Below are 19,381 nucleotides of genomic sequence, written 5' to 3' on the forward strand. Positions count from 1 at the left end.
CGCATGGATTTCAGTAGTTGTGGCGTGTGGGCTCAATAGTTGTGGCGCATGGGCTTAGTTGCTCCGTAGCATGTGGGATCTTCCTAGACCAGGGCTCGAACCCGTGTCCCCTGCATTGGCAGGCGGATTCTTAACCACTGGACCACCAGGGAAGTCCCTTGTTTCCCACCTTTCAAGGATCACTGATGTGCGTTGTCTGGAAGACCATTGTTTCTTATATTTTGTTTGTTTGTCTGGATTTTTCAGGGAGGAGGGTAAATCTGGTCTCTGCTACCATCTTGGCCAAAAGCACACACATAAATCTTTATAGATTTTCCCATCTTTAATTTTGATTTCCCTCGTAATTTAGTTGTAGAAAACCACTAGGTTGTCTGGTTGAGTTTCCCTCATTCTGGATTTTCTGTACTGTTCTTTTTTTTTTTTTTTTTAAACTAGGCCATTAAAATTTTTTTTTTAAACAATAGAATAGTTTTCTTGATGACTGCAGACATGTAAGGCTGATTGGTAGTATTCAGAAATATCAGAGTAATGGTTTCCTGATTGGTGTGTAGTCTTCAATAATTATAAGGAGATATTTGTATGTATCTGCTGTCAAACCAATAAGACTGCATTTATACATCCATCATTTTCAGGATTGTTGGTAACCTGGGCATATTTTCCCCAAATGACCTTTGCCTCCTTGTGTCACTAGGCCCAGCTCGCTCACATTCACCTCAATGACAGTACCTTTGGTAATAACACCGAAAGTTGTATATAGTGGGGATGAGGGATTCTTCTTCATACCAAGTATTGGCAGGCAGAAGGTGGCTTTCAGCTCAGGATGTGTTACGTGGGCCTTCTTAAAACGTAATCCCATTGGCCTAATGGATCTTTCATATTTAGGTGGTTTTCGAGTAAAGCCATCTCCAACAAAACAAACTTCAGTAACCATCCTCTTCCAGGCTTGCTTCTTTCTCTTTCCCGTTCGAATAACTTTTAATACTTCTGTTTCTCCCTGGGCACGAACTTTGGGCAGTGGGACTTCCCATTTTCCCGCTTTCTCTTTTCATTTTTGTTTGATCATATTGGAAAGTACTTTAGCTTGAGACTGTCCCTCTCTGTCCAGTAGATATGCAGGTACTGCTCCTTGTGGAGTCTTTTCATCATTCTTCTGTTTGCTGTTTCTTTTTTCATGCATCTTAATAGTCTTTTTCATTTGTATTTTCTCAGCATGGCGCTGTTTATGGTAGAGCTTAGCTTTCAGACCAATCATTTTTTTTGCCTTCTTTGAACGTTCATGAGCCTCTAGATCTTCCTTCTTTCTCTTTTTCTCATGGTAATCCAAACGATATCCATAGCGCTTACGGTGTAACTCGATATATTCATTTTGTGGCATGCTGATGGCCGCCGAGTCACCGGGTGCAGCTGCCGGGGCGCGAAGAAGCTCTTAATTTTCTGGTCTTAGAGACCCACCCCCTGTACTGTTTTTAACATGTTCCTTTATCCTTTATATTTTCTATAAACTGGTGGTTAAATTTAGAGGATTGATCAATTTCTGATTAAAATTATTTGGGGCAAGAATAATTCAGAGGAGATATTTTGACCATCCTATTTAAATGAAAACCTCCATTGCACTCCAGTCCCGCTTATCCTGGTACACTGTTTCTTATTTTCATAGCACCTACTAACGTAATATAAATGTACATATTTGTTTAATATCTGTTCTAAAACTTAACCTCCATAAAGGCACAGGTTTTTGTTTATGCTGTATCCCCAGAGTCTAGAACATTGTTCAGCACATAGTTGGCACAAAGTAAAAATCTTTTGAACAAATAAATGAATGAAATACAAAGGCACAGAACTGGTGAACTCCCATTACCCTCATTACCATTCGTAGTAGAATAATTGTGCTTAACAACACTATTAAAGACAATGTAGGGGCTTCCCTGGTGGCGCAGTGGTTGAGAGTCCGCCTGCCGATGCAGGGGACATGGGTTCGTGCCCCGATCCCGGAAGATCCCACATGCTGCGGAGCGGCTGGGCCCGCGAGCCATGGCCGCGGAGCCTGTGTGTCCGGAGCCTGTGCTCCGCAACGGGAGAGGCCACAGCAGTGAGAGGCCCGCGTACAGCAAAAAAAAAAAAAAAAAAAAAAAAGACAATGTAAAATCTTCTGGAACTCGGGCAGGTAGGAACTCCAGAGGCGGACTTTGGAGGAGGGCTGTGTAACCAGCTCTCCTTCTTCTTCTGAGAATAACCCTCCTTTTGGTAGCTACCAGAGATTTATTGGCTCTTTAAAATCCGAGCTCAGAGTCGTGCAGCCTTTTTCAGGGGATCAAGAAAGTGTTCCTCTGCTCAGAGTGAGACTGCTACTCTGCCAGCCTAGAGGCTTCAACAGAAGTTGAAAGGAAGCCCCAGAACTTCAGATGTTCCTGGAGAGGTCCTCACCCCACCTTCCCCTCCCTCAGCACTCCTAGCTTCTCTGTCGCTCTCTGCCATTGGTATTGATCTCATTATGTGCTTTTTTTTTTTTCTTTTTCTTTTTGGCCGTGCAGTGTGGCTTGTGGGATCTCAGTTCCCGGACCAGGGATCGAACCTGGGTCATGGTGTGAAAGCCTGGAATCCTAACCACTAGGCCACCAGGGAAGTCCCATATGTTCTTTTTTCTTGGTTATCAGTCACCAAGAAGGCCAGGATTCCTAGGTCATCCCCTTGTTCTATAGGCTTTAATCTCTCAGACACTGTACATTTTTTTTCTGATCGCATCTCGCATCCCTGACCTTCTCTTGACACTTTTATATGGAGCCTTCTGAAACTCAGGGTACATCAGCAGAATCCCCCTAATCCTCAATTTCTTTTGTGAATGTTCCTCACATTCTTGTTCTTACAGCAAATTCGTTGTCTCCTGACGGCACTGTTTTCCCAGCAGCGCTCTCACGTGGTGCTTGCCTTTTCCCTACATGCCTCATATCACTGTGCCTGGAAGTGGGGTGTCTTCCTCCTTGTTCTGTATTGCCACTTCTGTACCATTTTTTTCTCTTCCATAAAAACACCCACAGTGAATATGATGTCATCAGATTATACCACTCACTACTGCTTTTTGCAGCTTCTCCAAAGATCGCTGTGGAGGATTGAACCCCTTATTACGGAGTCACTCTGTATCTCTTGTAACGCTTCTTACCTCATATCAATATAGTTACGCCAGTTTCTTTTTGTTAGTGTTTGCATAGTGACTTTTCATCTTTGTGCTTTCAGTCTTTCTTTATTCTTATGTTTTAAGTATGTCTGTACACATTTTTATCCAAATCTTAAAAGGAAATTTTTGCTTTTATGTAGGACATTTAGAACCGTTTACACTTTCTTTTAAGTATTTGCTCATATATTTGTAGTTATATCTACTGATTGAAAGCTTTCTATTTATTTGACCCACCTGTTCTGTTTCTTTCTTGTTCCTTTGATCTTCTTTTGCATTTAGTGTTTATTATTATTCTACCCTGTCTCCTTAGCTTGGTAGTTATATGCTGTTTTTCAAAATACCGTTCTCTTAATGGTTTTATTTTGGTTTGCAAATTTTTTTTATTGTGGTAAAATACACAGAAGATTTACCATCTTTAATCATTTTTAAGTGCACAGTTTGGGGTATTAAATACATTCATGATGTTGTGCAACCATCACCGCCCTCCATCTCCAGAACTCTTTTCATCTTGTAAAATTGAAACTCTATACCCGTTAAATACGCTCCATTCCCTCCTCTCCCAGCCCCTGGCACCCACCCTTCTACTTTCTGTCTCTCTGAATTTGACTGCTCTAAGTACCTCATATAAATGGAATCATACAGTTTTTGTTTTCTTTTTAAATTCCTTTGGCATAATGTCCTCAAGATTCATCCATGTTGTAGTATATGTCAGAATTTCCTTCCTTTTTCAGGCTGTTTAAAGAACAGTTTTGCCAGATACAAGGTTTTTTGATTGATGTTTTTTCCTTTTAGCACTTTGAATATATTGACCCACTGTCTTCTGGCCTCCAAAGTTTCTGATGAGAAATCTGCTTATAATCTTATTGAGGATCCTTAGAATGCGACGAGTCATTTCTCTCTTGCTTTCAAGATTCTGTCTTTGTCTTTGACTTTCACAAAGTTTGATTGTTTCTGCTGTACAGCAGAGTGATTTAGTTATACATATATATACATTCTTTTTCATATTGTTTTCCGTTATGATTTATCATAGGATATTCAATATAGTTCCCTGTGCTGTACAGTAGGACTTTATTGTTTATCCATTCTGTATATAGTAGTTTGCGTCTGCTAATCCCAACCTCCCACTCCATCCAACGCCCTCCCCGCCGCAACCACAAGTCTGTTCTCTAGGTCTGTGAGTCTGTTTATGTTTGTAGATATGTCCTACATATGCGCTGTAATTTAGATTCCACATATAAGTGATATCATATGGTATTTGTCTTTCTCCTTCTGACTCACTTTGCTTTGTATGATAATCTCTAGGTCTGTCTATGTTGCTGCAAATGGCATTATTTCATTCTTTTTTACGGCTGAGTAATATTCCACTTATACATATACTACATCTTCTTTTTTTTTTTTTTTTTTTGGCGGTACGCAGGCCTCTCACTGCTGTGGCCTCTCCCGTTGCGGAGCACAGGCTCCGGACGCGCAGGCTCAGCGGCCATGGCTCACGGGCCCAGCTGCTCCGTGGCATGTGGGATCCTCCCGGACCGGGGCACGAACCCGTGTCCCCTGCATCGGCAGGCAGACTCTCAACCACTGCGCCACCAGGGAAGCCCTATACTACATCTTTTTTTATCGATTCATTTGTTGATAGACATTTAGGTTGACTCCATGTCTTGGCTACTATGAATATGCTGCTGTGAACATAGGAGTGCGTGTATAAAAGCTGAAGTTGACATTAACGCAGTTTACGTTCCTACCCTTTTCCTAGACGCTGCAAGCCTTCAGTAGACCCCGGAGTGACTCAGTGGTTACATGAACAGATTCTGCCAGTACAGTTGTTGTCTAGGTGGGGAGACAGATTTCGGGTGTTCCTTATTCCACCATTTTCCCAGAATCTTCTCCCTTAGAGATTATAATTTACATCCTTGATTTATCAATCTGATGTAAATTAGGTGCTTTTGCCCTCTTAAAGGGCAGTGCAAGGACCATAGAACCCTTCAGTCACCCCTGGTGCTCCCTGTGTGCCTTGTTGTTTTCTATTTTGTCTTACATGTTTTAATTCCTATAGAAACAATTATCTTACACAGTTATTTCATTAGGATTCATTCGCATCTTTACTCTTTTTGTTGCCCTTCGTTCCTTTGTGCCCCTCACAATTTTCTATCTGGGTTTATTTTTCTTCTGCTTGCAGAATATCCTGTGATATTTCTTCCGGGGTAGGCCTGCTATTGATAAACCTATCTGAAAATGTCTTTATGTCAGGTTTATTCTTGAAGGTTATTTTTACTGGGTATAGAATTCTAGGCCACAGTTATATTCTTTGAGCACTTCAGAAGTATTTCATTGTGTTTTGTTTTGTTTTCTTTTTTTTTTAAATATCCTTATTGCAGTATAATTGCTTTACAATGGTGTGTTAGTTTCTGCTTTATAACAACGTGAATCAGCTATACATATACATATATTGTCTTCTTTTCTTTTTTAGTAAAGTATTATTGTAACCCGCCTGTTTTTTTTTTTTTAGGTGGTTTAAAATTTTTTTCTCTTTGTCTTTGTTTCAGCTATTTTATTGTGATGTCCCTAGGTATGAATTTTTTTTTTTAAGTTTGTTTAGGATTCTTAGGGCTTCTTGAACCTGTGGTTTGCTGTGTTTTCATTATTTTTAGGAACTTCTCAGTCATTGTTCAGTTATTGCTTCTGTTCCATTCCTTTTTTTTTTTTTGTGGTATGTGGGCCTCTCACTGTTGTGGCCTCTCCCGTTGTGGAGCACAGGCTCCGGACGCGCAGGCTCAGCGGCCATGGCTCACGGGCCCAGCCGCTCCGCGGCATGTGGGATCTTTCCGGACTGGGGCACAAACTCGTGTCCCCTGCATTGGCAGGCGGACTCTCAACCATTGCGCCACCAGGGAAACCCTCCATTCTTTTTTGAAACTTCAATTTCATATATGTTCTGTATCTCTGTCTCTTAGCCTCTAGTCTGTGTTTTTCAAATTTTAACATCTTTGGGCTTCATTTGACTTATTTTATTCTAAGTTGTCTTTCTCTATCTGCTTTTAAATCCATCCATTGAGTTCCTAGTTTCAGTTTGTATAGTCTTTTTTTAGTTTTAGAGCTTTCATTTGGTTCTTTTTTTATAGTTCCTAGTTCTCTGCTAAAACTGTATATCTTGTCTTTTATCTCCTGGAACATTGTAAGTATAGTTATTTTAAAATCTGGTAACTCTTAATATGTGGAATGCTTGTGGATCTGTTTCCATTTTATATTTCTTCTGTCTTTTGTTCATGTTGTATTGTTTCCTCATATGCCTGGTCATTTTTTATCACATGTTTTATATCAAACTTGCAATTTGCAAAATCGGTTATAAAAAATTTTTGAGGCCCAGGATAATATCTTCTTCTAGAGAGGATTTATTTACACTAGCACTCTGGAATCACCTTAATCCAATTTCAGATGACCCAGTTGAAATGATTCAAAGCCGAACTGCAGTCCCTTTGAGGGTCTGTTTACTTCAGTTTCATCCTTAACTCCTAGGGTATAGCCTTTTGGAGTGTCAGCCAAGAAACGGGCATTCACTAGCTGCTGTCCTTTTCTCCTCTCCCCAGTGGCAGTACTTGTGGAGTCCAGTGTCTTTGCCCTAACTCCAGAAGCCTGTCAGATACATGACTCCATCTCTTAATGGTCCCCGATGAAATTGGCAAACATCCTTGAGGGGAAGAGTGACCTCAGTAGCTGGACGTCCCTTCCTAAGCTTCAGTCTCTCCTGCATTCTGGCCTTATCTTGTCAGTTGTCTGATTCCTTCAAGCAGATGTTTTAAATATTTTGTTCAGGTTCTCAGGGAGGGGTCTGACTTACTAGTCTATTACTAGAACAGAAGTATCTTCTACCTTTTCTGTCACTTAGTACAGTACAGTGTCTGTAGTCTTTTATGATTTCAGTATCCCTGAAGATAGTTGATCCCAGAGCAACTGTGAATGACTGGACAACAGTTAAACAACAGTGACCCCGGTCCTTAAATACCTTGGCTTCTTAGTTCCTTGACGTCTCTGCCAGGTATCCTGTTCTCTCCCCTACCTTGTATACCCATTCCCTTGAATTACCATTATCTGAAACACCCCTGTCATCTTAATTTCAAACTTAGCGCTCTGACTGCTTCTTCCTGAACTTCTTAGCTCACGCCTTCCACCCTCCCATTTCCTGGTCTTCCGCCCGCCCTATCGTGACCTTCAGTTCATTGATCCTACCACCTATTCCCCTGAGCATTCTCACAGTCAGTCGTTATAATACATCCTCTGATCCTATTACCTTGTTTTCCTCTAGTTTCATCTATAGTCTTGGCTAAGCCACCACCTGTGCCTTAGCCTGGATTCTCCAGAAAAGAACGTAAGACAAAGCTTATATGCTAATACTTTATGTGAAGTTAGAGTGAGGGGGGAAAGAAGAAAGTTAGGCAGAGAAGGAGAGAAAGCATATCCAAAGTGAGTGGTATGTTATCAAGCTGGCCACAGTTTCACAAGAACCTTAGCTGGTTGCTAGGCAATGCTGGAAACCTCCAGAGAATCATGGCACCTCTCAGAACACTCCCAGGGGGCAGGTGTGTGGGGACGACAGCTGAGAAATGTGTTGGCTCCTTCCCGTTTCCTGTCTCTTAATGGTCAGAGTTGCCCCACAGGGTCTTAACTATTGTGTGCTTTCGGGTTTGTTACTTGGGCTCTCCAGGTACCTGCTGGAGAAGCAGCTGAATTTGGGCATTGGAGCTGCTGTGGCTTCTTCTGCCACAGTGGGCAGAACAAAGCCCACCAAAGCCCAACCCTCACCCCTGGGGGGAGGAAGGGACAGCTGGCGGTGTTAGGAAAGGACACGCGGGTCAGGGGCTGGGCCTCTCTGATCACGTGAAGCTTGCGAGCGTTGGCCAGGCCTGGTGGGGCAGCTCTAGCTGGGAGGTAGAGCGGCAGGCGGGTCTGGGTGGATTTGGAGGAGGGCCATGAACTGCATCTGTTCTGGCCTGTTGAATCCAGCCTCTGGCTTGTTTTTTGCTGGGGTCAGTATAGCTGACATGTGGCTGGAGAAACCCTACTGACGAGTTTCACTTTAGAGTCATGATCCCCAAAATCAAGCAGGCCTGTTACTGGTTCTATTCTGTTTTCTCTCTCCAGTTACTCTCCCGGACAGTGTTTAAATATCTCACTTTAAACCTTCAATTCTTCCTTTATTTCACTGGGAAAAACACTGAAGCAATTGGAAGAAACCTTGCACAGGCTCCCACGGGCATGTGGCACCTTTGCCACTTCTGTGCCTGACCCGCTGCCGCATCTTCTGTGTTTATGCTCCTGGCTGAGGCCCCCGTCGGTTCACGTGCAGTCGACCCCGTCACCTTCTACCTGCTCAAAGACATCACTCCAGTCATTCATCCTTTATTTGCATCATCAAATTTTTCTTCTCTATTGTATCATTCTCAGTAGCATATAAAATGCTGTTATTTCTCCCTTGTTTTTTTAAAAAAATTCCTCTCATTATTAAGTGTCCATATTCTCTTCTTTCCTGTTCCCTAGTTCTTTCTTGAACACAATCCATTTAGGCCCCGCGCCTCTAAAATTGCTCATAACATCACTAGTGACTTCCGTGTTGCTAAATGCAGTGGTCACTTTGCAGTCCTCACCTTCTTTGACCTGTTTACCCCAAGAGACCCTGTAGATAACTCCTCTTTGAAGCCTGATTAGGCAGGGTTCTCCAGAGAAACAGAATCAATAGGAGATACATCTCTGTCTTTGTCTGTATCTATATCTGTGTGATTTATTATAAGGAATTAGCTCATGAGACTCTGGAGGCTTAGAAGTTCCAAAATCTGCCATCAGCAACCTGGAGACCCAGGAGAGATTGTAGTTCTAGTTTGAGTTCAAAGGCCTGAGAACCAGCTCAAGTGGTCAGGTTGGAGAAGTTCCCTCTTACTCAGCCTTTTTGTTCAATTCAGGCCTTCACCTGATTGGATGAGGGCCGCTTACTTTATGAAGGGCAATCTGCTTTACTCAGGCTACCAATTCAAAGGTTAATCTCATCCAAAAACGCCCTCAGTGACAAACCCAGAATAATGTTTGACCAATATCTGGGCACCCTCTGGCCTGGTCAAGTTGACACATAAAATTAACCATCACAAACCCTTTCTTCTCGTGACATCTAGAACAAGATGCCTATTAAGTCCGTACAGGATCTGGTCCCTGTCACCCCTGACCTTAGCTCCCACTTTTCTGCACTCTAGTCACAGATGCCTCCTTGCTCTTTCTTGACCACTGTCAGGCGTGCTCCCGCCTTAGGGTGTCTGCTATCTAAAAATTTCAGCTGCATCCCTGGTGCTTCCTGTTCCCTCTCCTTGCTTTATATTTTTTTTCTTATTCACTCTCATCAATCCAACCTACTTGCTTATTTATTTTGTCTGTTGTCTGACTCCTCCAACTGGAAGGTAAGCTTTGTGAGGTGAGGGCTTTTCAATCTTGTTGCCTTTCATACCCCCAGCTTCTGAAATAGTGCCTGGTGCACATTTGTCTCTCAGTAACAGCTTTCTTTTTGTTTAAAAACATGGACAGAAACTCTTCCCAGGAAGTTTACAAAATACAGGTTTCTAGCCTGGAGTTCTCAGCAGTGAATATCTTTATTGGCTGATAGATGCCTTTTGTATATGTCTTTTCTTAGATATGTCTTCGATAGTCTAACTATGGATGAGCTGACGTAATTCTGAAGGCACATTACCAGCTTTCTCACCTCCTTTCTTTCTAGCTGTGTGTGTGTGTGTGTGTGTGTGTGTGTTTATGTAAGAACCAGCACTGCTGCGGGACTTCCCTGGTGGTCCAGTGCTTAAGACTTCGCCTTCCATTGCAGGGGGTTTGGGTTCCATCCCTGGTCAAGGAGCTAAGATCCCACACGCCTCAGGGTCAAAAAACCAAAACGTAAAGCAGAAGCAATATTGTAACGAGTTCAATGAAGACTTTAAAAATGGCCCACATCAAAAAGAAAAAAAGAACCAGCACTCTTGAAGCCCTTTACAAACATGATCTTATTTAATCCTTAAAACAATCCTGCAACACAAGTTGTATCACCCCCATTGTACAGACGATGAAACTGAGATTTAGAGAGCTTAAGCAACTTGCCTGAGGTCTCAGTTGGTGAGTGGCAGAACCCAACTTGAGGTAACTTGATCTGGATCCTATATTCTTGACTGTTAGTACATTATATGCTGCCTTCTAGATATAGAGATGTCATCTTGTTTTGTGGCATGCAGGAGCTTGGAAATCTTGGGCAGGCTGTTTGTCGCCTTTCAGCCATAATGGTGATAAATATTCAAAGTGCTTAGAATACAAAGCAGCCATTCAAAGTTAGGAATCCTCTCTAATGGCAATAACTGAACCTCAAGCCTTTCTCAGCTTTAGCCTCCCCAGATCTTCTTGGGTCAGTCTACCTGTTAGGTTCCTGGATCTGAGGTCCATACCTTGTCCAGGAGATTAGAAGGGTAATGGTGACTGCCATCACGAACGAGCTGGCCCTTTCTGGCTCAGGTTATAAAATCAGCTCTACCTACCACTGGAGTGTTCCATGAGGAATTACAGGAGTCCCCTTCTCCCTCAAAGGAAAGTGTAACAAACCATTCAAACTTCATGGCCTTAGATAACAACTCCTATTTCATGGTTCTTGCTAAGCTGGATAGCTGTTCTGCTGGGCTTACTTGGGGTGTCTCATGTGGTGGCTGTCTGGGAGTAGCGGGGGTTGGTGTCATCTGGTGGCCTCACTGAGATGCTGGGACAGCTGGACCTATTTTCTTCTCTGTGTAGTCTCAGGACCTGTCCTTCTTCCAGTGGGCAAGGTGTCCACTGGGATAGTCAGACATCTTACGTAGTGGCTCAGGGCTCCCCTAGGCAAGCATTCCAAGAAGGCGGAAGCGGAAACTGCTAGTCTTTTTTTTTTTTTTAACATTATAAAAAAAATGCATCGGGAGCGCGGAGTCTTAACCACTGGACCGCCAGAGAAGTCCCAGAAATTGCTAGTCCTTTTAAAGTGTAGGCCCAGAACTGGCATATTATCACTCCTGTCACATTTCCCTGGTTAACGTGAGTCATGGACCAGCCCAGATGTGTTGTGAGTTTTACTACACAGATGTGTTGTGAGGTGTGCTGGTAACTAGGCGTGGAGCAGGTTCGTTGGCAGTAGACTAGTCCAAACTACTTTTGAAAGTGAACAGGGGCCTTTTAAAAATTATGCTGGGTTGGTGGGTATAAACTGGAACTGTCTAGGGCCCACTTGGACAATGGTCATCATAGTCATACTTGTGCCCTGGAGGAAGCAAGAGCTAGGTATCACCTTCAATCTTTTCTTGTGATTCTCTCATTGTGAAGCTATGACCGTGTTAAGTATGGGTCTCATGTTTTAAATTGAACATGACTTTTTTTTCGTATAAATTTATTTAATTAATTTATTTTTGGCTGTGTTGGGTCTTCGTTGCAGCGCATGGGCTTTCTCTAATTGCGGCGAGCAGGGGCCACTCTTCGTTGTGGTGCGCAGGCTTCTCATTGCGGTGGCTTCCCTTGTTGCGGAGCACAGGCTCTAGGCACGCGGGCTTCAGTAGTTGCAGCATGCGGGCTCAGTAGTTGTGGCTCGTGGGCTCTAGAGCGCAGGCTCAGTAGTTGTGGTGCATGGGCTTAGTTGCTCTGCAGCATGTGGAATCTTCCCGGACCAGGGCTCGAACCCATGTCCCCTGCATTGGCAAGCGGATTCTTAACCACTGCGCCACCAGTGAAGCCCATGACTTTTAAATAACAACCCAACAACTTTATTTGGGCGCTCAGTGAGTACAGGAGTTACTTATTTTGGCAGTGGAGGATTTGAGCTTCCTGAAATAATTTTGTTTGTTGGCCTCCAGCAGGAAGCTTTCCTGAGGTATTTTTCAAGATTTTGACTGTGTGCCATTTTCACGTTACCTGATAACTTGTAACCTAGTCCTCTTGTAAGATAGAGCTCCATTCTGCAGTTAATCAGATGATCTCAGAAGGTCTCTTCCAGCTCTAAAATTTTCTCTAATCTTGTAGAAAGTTGTTACAGGTGGCCACAGGACAACTGGAAAGCTATAATATAGGCTTTCACAGCTCCTGTGTGAAATGGGGCCGGTGGGATCCAGAAATCTTTATGGGGTAGAGTCCTTTTTACTCTATACTTTGAAGGAATGTTAGTTTGCAATCCAAAATGGAATTTGTTCTCAGTTGAATATTAAGTCTTGAAAAGTTGACTGTAAAACAAAATTCTAAAATTAAAAATCCTATTTTTCTATATAATAGAAGGTAGACTTCTGAGGCATGACCGTTAAGATCCCATTTTGATGTGAAGTGCCTCCAGAGTGTCTCACACCTACATACTTGTGCACCCCATGTAATTGTGCTTCAGGAATGTGGGATGAGGGTCCATTTTGTCTTTCCTGCAGCTCAGTGGCGGGGAGAGGATGCAGTTCCTGTGGAACTGCCTGAGGCCCTTTGGTATCTTTTCCCAGCTGGTGAGAGGTAGGGTCAGTGAAAATTCTAGGCTTGAATGTGGTGTGATAGCCTCTTAATTAACCCTGACTACTGTATAAAAAACAAAACAAAACAAACTTCTCCAAACTGGGTTTCTGCAGGTTTGAATAGTTGGGAGATCTCTTTTTCGCTAAACAAGTTGCTAATGTGACTGTAGTCAAGTGAAGCACCATGCTTTCTGCCGCTGGGGGCAGAGAGTTCCCACTAACATTGGTTTCAGGAAGTATATACCACATAAATATTCTGTATATTTATAACATCTTTTCTACAGCATGTTTCGTATTACATTTCTTTTTTTCCTTCGGTACGCGGGCCTCTCACTGCTGTGGCCTCTCCCGTCGCAGAGCACAGGCTCCGGACGCGCAGGCTCAGCGGCCATGGCTCGCGGGCCCGGCCGCTCCGCGGCATGTGGGATCCTCCCGGACCGGGGCACGAACCCGCGTCCCCTGCATCGGCAGGTGGACTCTCAACCACTGCGCCACCAGGGAAGCCCCGTATTACATGTTTAATGATGCAGCAGCTCTGACACTAGTTCTGTTTATAGTAAGGATAGAGGCTAACGTTATAGGTTGCTGTTTGTCTATTGTCTCCTTCTAGGAAGGGGAGGAAGGTATGTTGGTAACTAGGATGACTATGAACTTTGTGTCTGTTTGACAGGCTCATATATATTGAGGTTCAGGGAAAATGTTAGTTTGCTTACTTTTAAGATGACTTTGGCGTAGGTAACATTAATTTTTCAAATCATTAAGAAATCACGTAGGGAGAGGATTATCATTTATAGACACCTTTTATATGTACATTTATAGCAGTCTTGTGAAGAACACTGACCTTTTACACAGGAGGGAACTAAGACTGACCTGCCAGTGTTCCATAGTTAGTAATTGTCAAAGCTTGGATTTGAGCTCAGGTTTGTTTGACTTAAAAATTCTCGTGGCTCAGCCCCTCACCTACCTGCTCCGCCCCCCCCCCAACATTTTGGTTACTTACACAAAGATCCTTCCCAGCTAGACACTGTCAGTACTTTCATAGATCCACATCCCTGGGAAAAGTGGTTCCATTTGGCTATATTGCCTCGCATCTTCCATACACTTGTTTCTTACACTGTTGTAAACATGCTGACCATACAGGGTTTTTAACCTGGGACCTAGGAGCCCTCTGAAGTTGTGTGCAAAATGTTGTGCTTTTTTTGCAGAAAATGCCAGCATCGATAGCTCTCATGAAATTCTCAGTGGTTTCTGACTCAGATAAAAAAAAAACCAACCCGAAGCACCACGGCTTTATGCCATTAGTATTTTCCCAACACTATTATCAAATGAGTTAATACACCTGAAGTGCTTAGAACGGTGCCTGACAAGAAGTAAGCTCACAGTTAGTGTTGCGACGACGTTAACAGCTTTTATGTGCACGGCCTTCAAAACTGTTAATAATGGGATAGCAGTCCATGGAGTAGAATACCACTGCTTATTGTTGGCAATATTTGGGCTTAAACAATTGCTTTCTTCTTACAGGCAGTTTGAGATGAATCTCCATGTATTTAAAATGGTTCCCTGTATTTTGGATTACTTCTGTGGATTCCCCAAAGCAAAATTACTAGGTCAAAATGTACGAACATTTTGAAGATCCTTAGACATATTGCAGATTGCTTTCCAGAGGGCACATACTAGTGCGTAGCAGCAGTATATTGCAGTCTGTTTTGCTACATATACTCTTGCTTGCACTAGACAAATAGATGAAATTAATTGCATATTAATTAATACGCAAAAGATTGCCTTGTTTAATAAAAATTTTTCCAGCTTCCAGAGGTGGAACATTTTCTGCGTACTCTTTTATGAATTGTCCTTATGTCCTTTTCTCATTAAATAGGGTTTTTATGGTTTTCTTATCAATTTGAGATGTTAACACTTAGTCACCTGCTGCAAATATGTGTTCTCAGATTGCTTGCCTTTGAAATATTTAGAGGTTTTCTTTCTTTTTTTTAGTAAAATCTGTGGGGTTTTCTGCATGTGCTTCTATTGTTTATAATTTCTAGGTCCTCCTTCCCTTTCCCATTTCTCCTGGTTTTTCTCATGCAAACTTTAAAATTTTCCTCCATATAAACTTTTTTTAAAAGATTTTATTCATTTATTTATTTTTTAATATGCCGTCTTATTTATTTATTTAGGCTATGTTGGGTCTTCGTTTCTGTGCAAGGGCTTTCTCTAGTTGTGGCAAGCGGGGGCCACTCTTCATCGCGGTGCGTGGGCCTTTCACTATCGCAACCTCTCTTGTTGCGGAGCACAGGCTCCAGACGCGCAGGCTCAGTAGTTGTGGCTCACGGGCCTAGTTGCTCCGTGGCATGTGGGATCTTCCCTGACCAGGGCTCGAACCCATGTCCCCTGCATTGGCAGGCAGATTCTCAACCACTGCGCCACCAGGGAAGCCCCATATAAACTTCTAAAATCTCCTATGTGGAGAAATACTGAAGCAACATATATTTATTAGACTGTATATATTCATATGTAAAAATGAGCAGCTATTTTTCTTCATAATGATTGTGTAGAGTGTTTGTATGGATTTAATCATGATTTGACCCTACTGATAGACATTTTCTTTAAAAAAATTTTTTTAAATTATTTTTTATTGGAGTAAAATTGCTTTACAATGTTGTGTTAGTTTCTGCTGCAGAACAAAGTGAATCAGCTATATATATACATATATCCTCATATCCCCTCCCTTTTGAGCCTCCCTCCCACCCTCACCCCCCCGCCCCCATCCCACCCTTCTAGGTCATCACAGAGCACTGAGCTGAGCTCCCTGTGCTAGGCAGCAGCTTCCCACTAGCTATCTGTTTTACACATGGTAGTGTGTATATGTCTATGCTACTCTCTTGATTCGTCCCACCCTCCCCTTCCCCCACTGTGTCCACAAGTCCATTCTCTATGTCTCCGTCTCTTTTCCTGCCCTTCAAATAGGTTCATTTGTATAATTTTTCTAGATTACATATATATGCATTAATGTGCGATATTTGTTTTTCTCTTTCTGACTTACTTCACTCTATGACAGACTCTAGGTTCATCCACGTTACTACAAATGACCCAATTTCATTCCTTTTTATGGCTGAGTAATATTCCATTGTATATATGTACCACATTTTCTTGTTTCTAATATTCTCTATTACAACAAATTCTGCATGATCGTCTTGCTACATATAATCTCTGTTCACTTGGGGTAACTTTTCTGTACAGTAAATTCCTAGAAGTGGAACAATTGGATCAAAATTTAGATCTAAACTTCCAAATTGCCTTCTGCAAAGGCTGTTTTCCCTGTAGATTTTGAAAGTGTCCTTATTTTAAGAGTAATTATCCTTTTAACTAGTGACCTTAACTGTTCATATATTTATAGACCATTTGTTTTTTTCTTTCTGTGTGCTGTTTGTGACCTTTGCCCATTTTACTTTCTTATTGATTTATGAGGACTCTCTGTATGTTAAAGGAACTTGCCTTTTTTTTTTTTTTTTTTTTTTGCGGTACACGGGCCTCTCACTGTTGTGGCCTCTCCCGTTGCGGAGCACAGGCTCCGGACGCACAGGCTCAGCGGCCATAGCTCACGGGCCCAGCCGCTCAGTGGCATGTGGGATCTACCCGGACCGGGGCACGAACCCGTGTCCCCTGCATCGGCAGGCGGACTCTCAACCACTGCACCACCAGGGAAGCCCCGGAATTGCTTTTTTTTTAAAAAAAAATAATTTATTTACTTATTTATTTTTGGCTGTGTTGGGTCTTCGTTGCTGCGTGCGGCCTTTCTCTAGTTGTGGAGAGCGGGGCTACTCTTCGTTGAGGTATGCAGGCTTCTCATTGCGGAGGCTTCACTTGTTGCAGAGCACGGGCTCTAGGCGCACAGGCTCCAGTAGTTGTGGCACGTGGGCTCAGTAGTTGTGGCTCGTGGGCTCTGGAGCACAGGCTCAGTAGTGGCCCACGGGCTTAGTTGCTCCACGGCATCTGGGATCTTCCCAGACCAGGGATCGAACCCGTGTACCCTGCTTTGGCAGGCGGATTCTTAACCACTGCGCCACCAGGAAAGTCCAAGCTGAATTCTTATTAACAGTTGTTTTTATTTTATTTTAAAATTTTTATTTATTTATTTTTTGGCTGTGCCACGCAGCATGTGGGATCTTAGTTCCCCAACCAGGGATTGAACCTGCACCCCCTGCATTGGAAGCACAGAGTCTTAACCACTGGACTGCCAGGGAAGTCCAACAGTTGTTTTTAGAAATACTGGTTGAGGGTAGGTTTAAGGAGGGAGATTCTAATAGAAGGCTGTTTCGGACTTGTAGGTAATGGAGAGATGAATTTTGATGGGGAGGGACTAGGCGTTATTCCTACCTTTATAATATTGTTTTCTATCCAAGTTTTCAATGTGATTCCCTTGGGATTCTTTTCTTGATTTGTAGAGCTGCCACTGTACCGTTCATGACTGTATCCATGGGAACATAAGTAGGATGACATAAGTTTATAATTTGTTGCTAGGCAGATGTAGCTCGAAATGTAATAAAATTTCCTCATTAAAAAGTGTTTGGATGTTTTACCTTCTGTGGAGGAGGGTAATGAAACAGAATAGTCTGGAATGAAAACTGTGAAATTGTAAAACCTTTTAGAGTGGAAAGGACAGGTCATGTTTTTAATTAGTTGAATGTTTGAAATTGAAGAGAATAAGGTGAGGTAACTGTGTGCTATAAGCTTGGCCTTTTAGGTTTAAAAGGTCGGTGTTCAGATGTGTAGGGACAAGATGTGGACGGCCCGACCCACCCTAGAATATATATCAAATCCCAGCATGACGACAGGTATTTCAGGTAGTCCTTCTGACTCTCAGACTTGGCGGACTGATGAAGGAGGCCTTGTGGAGATTAAGATACCTGTCTCTTATTTTGGCTGAAGTTTTCATTTTTTTTAAATTAAAATTTTTAATAGGTAATGTGTCATTGGTATAAAACAACTAAATTTGAAAAAGGTGTGGAGCGCAATGTAATTGGTTTCTTACCTCTGTCCTCTTAAGTCACACAGTTCCCCAGAGGCCACCGTACTTACTAGCTCCTTGTCTGATTATAGTTTAAAGAATTATTTGAGTAGTTATTCAGTAGTAATAGATAATAGGTAACATTTATACATTTTGTGTGCCAGCCACTGTGATCAGCGCATTACAGGATAACCTAGGAAGTAGTTACTATTCACTCCATTTTACAGATACGGAAACCTTCTCTAAGGCTTAGAGAAGTTAAATAACTTGCACAAGGTTTAATATTTCTTGCCCACTAGATTATATGCTCCAAGAAAGTGGGGGCCATGTTTTATTTCTGCTTTATCCTCCTGTACCACATATAGTTCCTATGGGATTTGCTAGTGTGTCAAACGTAGTATGAAGGCTGGTTTTACAAAGGTGGTTGTATCCTCATTTATTGGCTTTGAATTTGTGTAGCTGTGACTCAGACTTCTCTTTGCAGAGAAGTCACATTGAGGGTTGGAGCAGCATTGCATCTGAATATTTATGAAGGGAACCTTATATTTCTGGATTTCATGCTGGGAACGTTTGGGAGAACCTCCCTTGTGGTTGGATGAGGTCCAGTGTTTGGGGATGAGGGTGGTTAACACAGGGATTAATATAATTGTGGCTCCGTTCCTTTTGGGTGTGTTTGGTTTTTACCCACTTTCCTGCCCCAGCTGTATCTTGGTCCAGTGTCCTTTTAGTTTCATGATCTAAGAGAAGGAATAAGTAGGAATAGAAGGAGTCAACTAGAAGGAATAAACTCTTTTGTTAAATGCCAATATTAACACGTGTCTGTGATCTTGAAAATCTGTGTTTAGTGTAAGTTGTATGTAGTGCCTCCAGTTTCTTACTTTTGAATTGTAGAGAATAAAATTTTAGAGCTTGGGTAAGATTATTGAGATTATTTGGCAAGAGGAAAATGAGGGACAGTTCAATTCCATAGGTAATTGTTGAATTACTTTCTTTGTTAAGTTAGGATGATATTTATCTCATAGGGTTGATATGAGGATTAAGAGATAAGCCTTATAAAAGTCTTGGATTGATAATTTAATGATAATACTAATTGTTAAACTTGCTGAACACTTTGTATGTGCTAGCATAATATGAGCCCGAAAAGTATTCTGAGACGTTATAGGAAGGACTGGGTGGAGTATAGCAGAAGAGAGTCAGGATGGCCATTTAAAAGGTTTTACAGTGGTAGTGAAGTGAGCGTGAAGGTGAACTAAGCATTAGAAATGGAAAAGAGATTAGATTTGAGGGGATGTGAAGAAAGCATATAGGGCTGGCAGAAAGGCAGGGAGGTAAAAAGACTGAGTTTTGATGCCTTGAGTAATGGGATACTATAAACAGTAGAGCAGTATGGAGATATCACTAATGTTTTGGAAACTGAAAAATAGGTTAATGTAAAATAATTACCTTGGCAGAACTGAGGAAGCTGAAGCAGAGGGAGAGGTAGTGACGCCAGGAGGAAGCAAGCGGATTGCTGCTGCAGAACCTCCGAAAGGCCTGGGGAGTGGAAGTACCGGATGTCTCCAAAGGCTGAAGTGCGGTGCGGGCCGGGCTCCACCGCAGGGCTGACCAGACGTTTGTAGGAAGCCCTCTAGAGTCTGGCTTCGCTCCCGCAGCCCAGCAACTGCCCCTTTCCTATCCCAGCAGAGGACA

The 19,381-nt window shown here is 42.4% G+C and overlaps 1 protein-coding gene and 1 pseudogene across 2 annotated transcripts in view; one reads left to right on the forward strand and one right to left on the reverse strand.

Moving 5' to 3' along the window:
• RCOR1 (REST corepressor 1) overlaps positions 1 to 19,381 on the forward strand; it is a 113,667-nt gene that overhangs the window by 20,694 nt on the left and 73,592 nt on the right. The window lies entirely within an intron of this gene.
• LOC309802463 (ribosome biogenesis protein NSA2 homolog) lies at positions 200 to 1,472 on the reverse strand (annotated as a pseudogene). Its single transcript has one exon. The product of its transcript is annotated as a ribosome biogenesis protein NSA2 homolog (transcript).

Source organism: Mesoplodon mirus (genome assembly GCF_964341445.2).
Source record: "Mesoplodon mirus genome assembly, chromosome: 4".
Taxonomy (NCBI): Eukaryota; Metazoa; Chordata; class Mammalia; order Artiodactyla; family Ziphiidae; genus Mesoplodon; species Mesoplodon mirus.